Source organism: Cataglyphis hispanica, chromosome 4, assembly GCF_021464435.1.
Source record: "Cataglyphis hispanica isolate Lineage 1 chromosome 4, ULB_Chis1_1.0, whole genome shotgun sequence".
In the NCBI taxonomy this organism is placed as follows: domain Eukaryota; kingdom Metazoa; phylum Arthropoda; class Insecta; order Hymenoptera; family Formicidae; genus Cataglyphis; species Cataglyphis hispanica.
In genome coordinates this window covers 5598875-5611363 of record NC_065957.1, presented here as the reverse complement: position 1 = coordinate 5611363, position 12489 = coordinate 5598875, and positions in this window count along the sequence as shown.

Genomic DNA, 12489 nt, shown 5'->3' with positions numbered 1-12489 from the left:
TAAAGCGCCATGATTATTCGCGATGATAAGCGACGTATATATACATGATCATTTTAACATTATTTTCTATTCTTACAAAGTTCGCGCTCGCGCAAATAAAAGTCGCAAGTAAGCAAAGATATTCTTTCTTAATATTTTATCAATGTATACACATATACATATAATATGATTGTTCAAAAATAAATAATCTTACAAAAAATACGCGTAAATATAAAAATAAGATAACGTTTTCTCTCTCCGCAGAAAAAATTTGTATACATTGCTGATTTTTATATGTTGCAAAAGGTGACGTGCATGTATCAGTGCATCTAAATAAAAGAAAAAAATCTCTACGCACCGTCGCTGTAATATAATACTTTATAGTTGCCACATTCCGCGTCCCATTATAGGACTCCGCGTTGTAATAGCAGTATTATAAAAGGAGACGATAAGTCGCGCTCATCCACCTGCTCGGTAATCAAATCGCGGGATTAAATTGCCCACGATTTCGCGTCTTCGCGCGTCTCAAAAGGGGAACTACTCCTTGAGGGGAGGAGGTACGGTATCTCTCGGGACATTATCATTCAATTGGCGCCGCTACCATCACGCGGATAAATCACGCGTAATTAACGGCGAAACAACGAATGAACGCCAATTAATTTCGTTATAAACAACGGGGCCTTTGTCCACCGTGCGAATCTATTTTCAAAGCCGGCTTCCTCAATTAAGACGATAGAGATTTATTTGATTCGCGCGTCGATCGAGCGATGCCGAAGAAAAAAAACTAAAGGGGGATGGTGGGCTAATTATTCATCGGCTCATTCACACATAGTAAGGCTCCACTGGGTGAAACGAAGAACGAGATACGAATTGATAAAGACAGGCAAAGAAGATAGAGAGAAGAAAGATGTCGACGCGAAAGAAGGAAATATCTTAAGTAATATCAAAGTGCAAGAGGTTGGATACGCGATAATGGCAAATCAGACCCACATGTGTGGGCCCCCCTCCTCCCCGTGGGTTCCCCCACGGCACCTAACCTGAGCCTGTGCGCGATACAGCAATATACGCGAACGCTAATCAGTCGACCCGCGCAACGTCTTCATCTACGCCGGACGTGCATCAGACGCGCGCGCCTCTCGTCTCCCTCTATCAGCACGATTTGTCTTCCGTCGCGGCTTAATGCGGGGCTCCAAAGGCCAAAGTCCCAAGGACAAAGTCCCGCGGCCGAGCCTGGAAGCGGGAAATTGAAGTTGCGACAGAACAAGTCGGCGCTTATTACAACAATTTGTTATCACAAATGATAGCGGGCAGTAGTATCGCTTTTACGAATTTTTCGAAATTTTATTCGGCGATTTTCAAACAGCATTTGATCATTTTTCAAGGAAAAGTGTAAATTATCGTTAATTATAATTATGTTTTGTTCTTATAAATAGTTGAGGAATAGTTTATATATTTATGCGAATTATTTAATAATGAAGTGTTTAGCGTGAGATTTCTTTTGCGTTTAACGCCAAGTTTTTGCGCCGCGAATGATTAATCATACTTGAAACGATAATCGAGCGATACCTGTGTAAAAAGGATAAACTCTGCGATCGCGATCTACCTGTTGTACAATGATCTCTTTTGTGCCTCCCCTAGGCACGAGAAGAAAGATAATTTTCCTCTTCACGGCAATCTCGCGCACGAAAGGGGAACTTTTTCGAAGACTGTATTTTGCGCTGTATTAGCACTGCCGCCAAGTACCTTTGTAAATAGATTGTTTGTTTTTTTTTTTTTCTACCTAGATACGCGAGTTAGACAAGATAAGAATTAGCTCTTTAAGCGATATCCCTGTAGGATTAACGAAATAAATTCCCACCAATAATGTTCCTCGATCAAGACCAAATGTATTTAAGAATGTGCAATGTTAATAAAGAAAAGATTTCTTTGGAAAATACTGGCGTCGTTCATTCATCGGCCCTGATGTGTTCTCATCTATTTATCTACTTCTTATTTATTTGAAACAATCGTGCGCACACAATTTTGTAATTATATATATATATATTGAAATGTAAAAAAGTTTCTAATTTAGCCTTGAAAAGATGTAGGTGCAGTTAAGATTCGTCATCGTAAAATGTTGAAAGCTAAACAACTTAAATGACGATATATTGCGCACGCTGCTTCGCCATATCTTGTCACGAGAGACGAAAAATCTCGTCGTTGAACGGCACGGCGGATAATTATGCAGATGCCGCGCGCTGCGTTTTCGACTGGATCATCATCGTGGGCAACACTCGTAAGTATAATATCGAGTCTCGGAAATTATCTCAAAATCGGCTCGGCCCTGCTGTAATTTCTATCTAGTCGCGAGACTGATGGAGCCGATCGACGGACGAGACGCGACTAGCCTGGCCAGGATGCACACAGGCGAGATGCATATTCCGTCTCGATTTTAGGCACCGCGCAGGAGGCAGGCATCTCTAAACTATTCCTCCAGGCCATCACCTTTTTCTAGGAAGTCTAGGATATAACTGCCCGTAAATGTTGCGGCTAACGTTTACCGCGACCGCGGGCTAGCCTAGGCATTTCGCAAATATCCGTGATTGAGGCGAAAGCCCGTTCTCGAAAATTTAGTCAACGACGAATCGTGCGACTTCTGTGCTCCAACGTAAAAAAAAAAAAAAATAGAATCCGCTTTTATCTTCGATATTTAAAAAGACTATTAATGTAATCGTGTCTCGAGAGGCGCCATTAGTCGCGGCCACCAAACAGCACTATTCAACTTTCGATTTTCATTCGCAACTCCTCTCACTCTCTCTCTCTTTCACTCGATGTTGCCGCGAGGATATAATTGGTATCTTACGCGGCCGCGCTGAGAGAATAAATCGATCGGACGGTGGATGTTGTTTGGTTTGATAGAATGCCGGATAGCGGCTCGCGCACAAAGCGACCTTCGGGACCGGCCGGCCGGCCGAACCTGCTACCACGCCAGACAAATTGATACCAGGCAACGCACTCACTCTCCCTATCTTTTTCCGACTGTGTAGCAGGGGAGAAAGAGGAAAGGGTGTACGTATGCCTTACGTGCCTGCAGTAGGTACGAGAGCGCATAACTCCCAGACCTCGATACGCCGCCAGTGAGAACGGTCAGGGCCGCTGAGAAAAAGAGAGAAAGAGAAAGAAAGAGAGAGAGAGAGAGAGAGAGAGAGAAGGAGAGAAAACTCATCTCCGTTTAACTGTGTGACTGTGACGCGTATAAAGCCGCCGGTAAACCTTCTTGAGAAGACTCCTTTGCGGCTTCGAGGCACAATCAAATTATTATCATCAAGACAATTAGAGACAATTATATTAGTATTCATAATAAAGTAGACAAATTGCTCATTTAGCGCAGACATTCAGGAACCGCAAATTCTTACAGCAATGCAAAATATATTTTTCCCAATCTTATATTTAATGTCATTTTCTAATTAGCTTCTAATATTTGAAAATTTCGCGTGATTAGTAGTAGCAACTCTTGATAAGTTATCAAATGTATAATTAAAGAGTGATCGGTTAATGTTTTGTATACCGGCGAGAAGGAATCATTTTGAGATAGAATGCAATGCGAACACACTCGTAGATTGACGGCACGTTACTTCCGTCACGACGTCATAAATTTACAAGTATACCGGCAAATTATCGATACTTGCAGCTTCCTCAGCACATACGGTAGTATGCCGGCTCCCAAAATACGCAGCGTGCATGCACCGATTTCTGTAGGCCGTCGTATGTAATTGGCGCGAGACGACTCGGGCGCCGAAACGACAAAAGCATCGAAATTGCGACAACACATGCAATGCCCTTTACCTGCGCTATATCATCTCGAAATTGAAGATGCGACATTTATACTTTATCAGCTCTTGCAGCGTATCAAATTTATATAAATGTATTATAAATCATAACAAGAAAAAAAATTATTAATTTGACTAAATGCGTTCAATTAATTATTTCAAATTGAAATATTTATGTATTTAAATCAAATATACGTTACGATAGATTTAATGTCATATTTAATTTAAATATTTCAATCAATGAAATAATAATTGAGTTGAACGCATTTAGTTAACAATTTTTTCTCAGTGTAGTTAATAGAATTTGGCTAAAAAATTTGAAAGAATACAAAGATGGAAAATTCTGTTTACATTACTTTTTAATATTATTAAATCATTTCCTTGAGAAACATACTTTATAACTTGTAACTTTCATGATTCTCGTATCTCATTTTTAAACGAGAGTCACGCTTCACATATAAGTAAAAATGCAAGATAAATAAATAATTGAAATTATCGCTACTGCATTGCGAAATAAATTACACGCGAATGCTATAATCTTCGCGCATTCGGACTAAACTCATCTCGGGCGTCGGCTCGAATACTTCAAGTAAATTGTCGTTCCGCCACCGGGCAATCCTTATAATTGCAATAATAATAGTAATTACAATAATGACAGTTTACGCTATTAAATGAACGTATTAGCTCTATTACTCTGCAATGCATAAATGTCATCAATCGTATGTGTCTGTGTGCGAGAATAAATCGACGTCTCATCTAACGTCTCTTCAACAAAATCAAAAGCAGATTAAATATGTTTAATATTTATAAAGAATTGCTCAACAAGATTATTTCTGAAACAATAATTTCTTCAAGTATTATGAATAGTAATAATAAATTTTTGCAAAAAAGTCATAGAAAAAATAATTTAAAACAAAAAATCAAAGAAAATCAAATCAAAATTTGATATGAAATGCAATAAGATTAACTTTATTTTACCTGTAAACAATGTTATAACATTTGACATTTATTAATGCTCAATCGCATATATATCGCTATTATTAAATAAAACTTGTACTAAGGCATTTTTATACTAATTTGCATATAAAAAATGTTAGAAACCTTTATGCCTCTCTCTAAAATCCACATAAAGCTTATTAATAAAATTATTTTACAGTCACACATTTTTTATGTGTTCTGAATTCCTTTTAAATCTCTGCGAGAAATACTTTTTTCTTTCTCGGAAAAAGTATAAAGTCTCAAAGTAAATTTTACGCGTCGTTCAATTGGGCGCTGAGCAATTTGCACCGACGTAATGAAAGACGACTTAATTCGACTTAAGCGCGAATGCGATTCGTCGTGAAAGCCGCGCAAAGAACGACAAAATCCGCACATAACAGCGTAATAATGTTGCGACGCGCGAAGGAAAAAGGAGCGCGCTTAATTTTTCGTTCCACTTGGCGCGCATCGCGCTCGTAAAGGCGTTGCGCTCGGAAATGCCGAGCGCTTCAGGACTTGACGGATGGGAAATTCGGACATCCCAGCAGGAGTCGTAAAGCGTTGCCAAGCGTTCATCTGACCGTCATCGAGCAAAATATCCCAAGAATCGTCTATAACCAATCGCCTACGTACCAATCTTCTCTCATGTTAGTCAAATTACTACTTAAACGTACCTTTATTAATGCTTCCGATTATTAATCGTAAAGGTACATTTAGATCTACAGCTTCTCTATTTCTATTATTCTATCATTTGACAGAAAGATGAGATGGTGAAAAAGTTTCTCTCACATCAAAACTTTTTCTGGCCCAAAACCGATAGCTTTCGAGAATATAAATTAAATAAATACACAAATAAAGACACAAATATTATTATTTTTACGCTAGACAGATTTCTTCAGAAAGAATGATTGTCCTGCTTTACATTTTTCTTTCGATTCTGAGATTTTTATATTTTACGCGGAACGCGCAGAGAGATACTTCAAACAATTGGTTCACGAGAAGAAGAAGAAGAAGAAGAAGAAGAAGAAGAAGAAAAAGATTACGATGCGCAAATCAAGTTCCGGATTCCTAGTTCTTGTACTCGACTCGCCCGAGGCGTGAAGCAGAATCCTCGAAGGATCCCATTCTCTCTGTCCCTCAGAATGATTCGCCACGGTGGACACGGAGGGAAAAGCCGGGATGGAAAAAGCACGACAGGGCCGACTGGCGTCGTCGACTCGCGAGTACTTGGCGCGCCTCTATCGCGACGCGAATTCCATCGCGAGATTCATCGATTTAACGGTTCGACGGTTGCCGTGCGTATGGGCCGCGCTATAATTTAATGGAGAAACGTTCTGCGCGCGTCTTCTTTCGCGCGCGTCATCCACGTCCGACCGTCCGTCTCCGATTCATTGACCGCGTGCGTGCGTTTTCGCACTGTCACCGCGTAACCGTTGCCGTAATGCCCGGCATGGCACGGGGGCGAAGGAGGAACCAAGAGGGACAATAATACACGACCGCGTCATTAATTCAAGTTCGCTCGCAGAAATTCTTCGCGGCTCCGCAACGCGGAAGCTATTTTACGATCGGTCCGTCTCTCATCGGCCTAGCAGCTTCTTTCCTTTCTCCTTAAAATGCGTCTACATAATTATTATAGTCCGCTTGTTTCATCGAGTACATCGGGCGATCGCGTTATCAAAAATCGAAAACATCGAAAAGAGCGTCTCCGTTATAAAAAAAAAAAATATTTAAAAATGTGATCGTCTATCTGAAAATTCTCATTTCTTCGTTTTCCATAATTCAGCTTACAATTAAATCAAAATTGCCAAAATAAATTGAGGCAGTGTGAGATATTTCTGAAACTAAAATATATCTCATAATTGTAAGCATTATTACATGAGTAAAAAATCACAACTATTAATTTTATCATTGGAAAACATTGCAAAGCCTCAATTATTACAATCGGACTCGCAACTTAATAACCTGTTCTATTTAATAGCCTTCACAGATTTATATAACGAGTATCTGTTCATATAATAGTAATAAAAAAATTTAAAATTTCCATTGTACTCAAAAGAATTGTTTGAAATCCGTATGAAATAAAAAACTCGACCTCCTTCCACGATATTTCTTATAAATCTCACTTGAATTTGTTCGTCACTTGGAGATTCAAAAAGGGACGAGTGACAACGAAAGAGAAGGACAAGATTCGTCCTCGGTTTCTTCCCCGTGTAAAAATTCGGCACGGATAAATGCAGGAGAAATGTTCTCCCCAGAAAAGAACAACGGTAAGTTTCTCTCGGTGATCGCAAACAGGCCTTTTTGCGCGTTCGAGACCGAGGTCCGCGTTAATGGCCGGTAGACGAGCAAAACCGAAGCGGTCGCCACGGTATCTCAGTCAGAATCACGGTATAAACGAGCATCCTAAAGTGTGATGCTTAAACGAAAGGTGTATATTATTTTTTTTACTCGCGCCAGTTTATCTCTTCATTTGCGATTACCTTAGCGGCTTACAATAATTTCGCACCGTGGTATCAATTTCAACTTTCGTCATTTCCCAAGAATTTTTCGCACTTGCTACAAACATAACTTTGCTTATAAAATATTATAGATGGCATATAAAGTAAAAAACATTTTACACAATTAAATGTTTGCTTAAAAACTTTTTCAAACATCACCAGAATGACATCTTGAATTATATCAATTTAAAAGATTATTGTCTGCGAAATTATTTTAGAAATAATGTGGGTAACGAGAGAGCAGGCTAGTCTTGCTGACGCTTAGTAAATGCGCGCGAACTTATTGGTGTTCAATCAAACTCCGCTTAATCCGGTGATTGTTGGAAGCATGATCATCGAACGATAACTCATTGTAGTTAATAACGGATGCTTCATCCGCGTTTTCAAAGTACCGATATCGTGGTTAGGTATAAAAGTTTTACGGCTCGTATAAATTGAACAGCTTTAACGACGGGCTTTACGGGCTCTGCGTAAAAAAAAAAAAATAAGTTTATTCACCGACATGGTTCGAAAATATCCGCGTGTGTTCGAGCCACGTGCGATGATTCGTTTCACCTCTTTTTTTCTCACCGATTAAAGCTGTCATCGGTACAGAGATATCGTTAAATTAATTATAATCTCTTTGTCTGTTTTACAACTTTTTGCCTCGTGAAATTTCGCACTTACACTCCAAGTGACTTGCGTCCTAATTTCTGATGACGTAGAAAGAGATCGTAAATCAGGAGAAAGTATTAAATTTAATTACGCGTTATAAATACTTGATCTGTAATCAAACGCGACACATTGAACATCGGAACATGTTATCCTCCCCACATAAAAAAAAAAAAAGTTTAAATTTGCTCGTATATTTCATTCTCGCTGACGATACTTGCCGAGACGAGATCGAGTGCGTTACCGTCGCGGGCAATCGAAACAGATGATATTATAATAAAAGATGTCATCTTTTCGAAATCGATATCATTGGTCAATAATCAGCGTCAACAGTTCGGTAACAACGCGACTTTGACTTGGTGATGCGGCATCGTGACTCTCCGCCGCGTTTCTTCTGCTCTATATATCTCGTGTCTATAAATAGTCCTTGCAAGGAGAGAAAGATCGCGCACGCACGGGCGCGTAATAACAGATTGCGCCGTGCGCGGACTTACCGTCCATCCGTATCATGGATATACGATCGTTCTCTCGATCGCGCGCCGATAATTAAATAGTCGAGTCGCGCCTATTCACGCGCCTAATCCTCGCTGAGACTGGTCTACGGATGGAAAGTACGTCTTGTATCTTTGAGTATAGCTAGTCGGATTTGTAATCCATAAATATCGAATCTCCGACACTTATTTTATAAATATTTTAATTGTGCGTTAAATTTTTTTCATTCCTGCAGGTTCCATGAATTAATTAATAAATATTCTTTAATATCATTTATATTTGTTAGACAATAATAAAAATATATAAGGAGAAAAAAAAGTGTCAAAAAGAATGTGTTTGGAATTAATTTAATTAGAATATGGGTTCAATTTAAAGTCGGATATATCGAGACTAATATGAGCGTTGATATTAGCTCGATATATTACAAGTCGCGTAAAAAAAAATCTGCCCGAATCTGACGTGATATGACATGATTATTAGGTAAAAAAAAATCCACCACGTCTCGCACGCTACATTCAAGATATCGATGAATTCGATCGCGGCGATATCGGAGATCGCAACGTTAAGGGTGCGGCCACACCTGCCTTATCATCCGCTAGGAGTCCCGACGGAATTATCTAGGACTGCCGGTGTATCAGATCCTTAGAATTGGCGCCCGGAGCCGATACGCGAGACACGCCTAGTTAAGCCGCGTGATGAATGCGCGAAAACTGGGCGCGGATACGCCGATTGGACGATCGAGAAAGAAGAGCAGTGGCAGATATACCGAAACTGATTCGATTGCGAAGGGATGCATTCGGCGCGAATCTCTGCCCCCATCCCTGCCTTTTTTTTCATGCCCTTTCATCTATTCTTCCGATTACTAACCGGGCTACTCCCGCGCCGATATTCTCTTCTCTCGCACCTTGACCGCCTCCGGGAATGCAAATTATTATCGATCTCTCTGCACTAGGCGGAATTTCTTCGCTCGCGCCTACTGGAACCGCCGTGACTTATCATGCCTAATTGCACGGTCCATCCGATGAATTATCACGCCGTTTTGCAATATTAAAGAGGCGCCAATTAAGGCGCGTGTATAGATACTCTTTTTATTATACACAAATGCGCTGCGCTCTTTCACGCATCAAAAATCCCTTTCTGTCTCGCTTCGATCTTTATTTCGTACTCGATTACGAATGTCGCGAGTGCAGTACCGATAAAGTGTGCACGCTTACATATATCGTTCGCAAAGTTTAATATAGAACGCGCGTAAATGCTTCCACGATATGTGAGCACGTCGCTGTTACCAGTGACACAGTATAGCTCGTTTGTTGAGATACACGAATGATTTAAGAGAATTCGAGAAAAGGCTTTTTCATCGCATGAATCTCTCGCGGTAAACGATGTACCCAAGATTGGTAACGAGTACAAGTTTTCAACTATTAGCAACAAGTTTGTAACTTATAGAGTTTGTAAAACTTTCTCCAATTTTTTCTTTCTTCTTCGCGACACAGATATCGGATTATCGAAACGAGATCGAAGTATAAAGTATCATACATCGCGCGAAACGCCTTCAGCCAAGCCCGGTCCATTTCTCTTTCGGGCTCCGAGCCCCTAGTTCCCCGTCTTTTTCTCTTCGCTTAGCGCCATCATTCTTTCATTCACGGCGTGCATTTAAAGCGCCGGCGGTCCCGTGGCGCTGATTTCACTAACGAAGCCAGCGATTTATATCGTCGATCGGCGCGAATCGGCGTCCGCGGTAGGCGAGCAGACCAAGTTACCGAGTTCATTGTTAAATGGCAGCCGGCAGCCACGCACGACCCTTATCATTTGCATTGACGATTGAATTGACGACGATGCTAACAATCGCAAACTGATAATTTGGAATCATAGCGTGGAGAGAATTTTAGATATCGTGCATTCTTTCTCAATAAGAAATTTCCTTGCCAGATATTTGCTCGATTATATTATCCAATATTCTATTATACATATATTATTATTTATCTTCTCAATTATTATTACATTGTATATATTAGTAGTTCAAAATTAAAAATCTCCGTATTTCTGCAAAAATTTCATATATTATTAAAAAAGAAATAACAACTGTGTCATCATTATGGCTGTTCTATTTTTGCGAAATTATAGTGTGATATAAATCAGAATAGTCATTTGTGTAATTTCTCCTTTTACTTTCACACTGTTGTCAATGTTGGTTCGAATTTAAAAATAATTTCCCCTCGCGGACAAGTCTCGACAGATTCTCGGGGATCGTTATTGGATCCGCGAGATCGTGGGACGCGAGAGCGCTCTCGCAGCAAGATAGTAAGTTAGAGTTAAGGTAGGTCGGGGCGTAACCCAGGATCAAACGAGTCAATAACTCTCGTACCGTGCCTCCTCCACCTACAATGAGAAATCACCCTGCCTCGCGTACAATGAATGTGGGTGCGCGTTGACGTATTGTTGCGAGCGAGGGCACACGCGCGCGCGCGCGCACGCACGCACGTGGGTGTCGAGATCGCGCGCGCGCGAATACGTCTTCATGAAATCGAAACCCCGGGCGACACCGCGTTCGCGTAATTGTGGCCAGCGTGAAACAATCACTGGCGAATCGATATCGCAAAACTTGATCGAGAGGGAGAGAGAAAGAAGCTATGCTGGAAACATACATTTATATAGTTTACATCTTCTTGCTTTTCTCAGCTCGGATTTATCGCAGCGTTACTATCGACGAATTAAATTTATTATCATCAAGGAGATAGTGATTTTCATATGAATTGATTTTTTATATGAATTTATCTTTTTTTTAAATATACGAAAAATGTTGAATGTTAAAAAGCAAATTTATTTTTTCACTTGTTACTCAGTTATAAATTATTTTAAAATACAAACGATATATGAGACTCATTATCCTGTTCGAAAGAGTTGGAGAAACCGCGAGACTTCTCGAACACGCGTTGCAGCAAATATTGCATGAGAAAAAAAAGAAACCGCGAAAGCGAGAAGATGCTAAGTATAACCAGCGCGCCGACAATCGTCGCGGGAGATTAAAACCTCGATTACGATCCCAGCGCCGAGATAATCGGTGCCAGAAACAGCGCGGTGTTTCTGGTTCGATCGATCGCTGCAATGTATCGAGGGGCACATCGAGCATTAAGACGTCGGGGCCCGCAACTTTTTGCACGAGCACGGCTGTACCCCACCAACAAACACCGGCAAAACCGTCATCGGCGCCGCTGCCGCCACCGCCACCACTCATCCCTCTTATTTTCTCCCTCGCCATCCAGAGCGATATTATTTTTCACTATTTGGGCTTTTCGAGGCCGGGCCCTCGAGAAGCCCTGCATAACGTGAGGCCGCGCGGCTGCGTGAGGCACGAGACAATAATAATTCATCGCCCGAAGGCGCGCAGCACGCAGAGCTGCCCGTGCCGCTCTTCCAATCCTTCGGCAATTTGCACCGAGCGCCGTAAAATAAAATGCAGGAAGAAGAGGCAAAGGGGAGAAGGGGGGAAGGGGAGGATTCTCGCGGTGAATTGTCTTTTCGAGTCCGGCGAGACGTTTTCGGGGAAGAGAGAAAGAGAGAAAGATAGAGATAAGCGGTCCAAAAAGAACGCGTCAATACATCTTGCCAGATGTCTCGTGTAAGGTGGCGGCGAGTGACGTCACACGTGTGTTCGCCACCTATTGATATGTGTCATGCTAAATCCAAACAAATCGACGGAATCCGCGGACTAATATTTTTATGAATCGACTATTACGATATTTTACCATTAAAAATTAACACAGAAACTTAAAAATATTATATTTATTCAAGTTTTCTTAGCGAGATATTTTTTTGTACGAAAAAAGAATATATATATATATATATATATATATATATATATATATATAAAAATTCTCGCCCACAAAATAAGATTAATACATTTCCCTATACGTATATACTTGTTAATTTTTGTAAAATATTTGTGTACTGCATAAAGCTTCGACGAACGTAGTGTGAATTATCTTCAGTGTTCGGGATTTATTCAATCTTAACGGCGTTTGATAACTCTATCCGTTTAAAAACCGTTATATTGTGCGACGTGATACGTTACTGTGACGCCT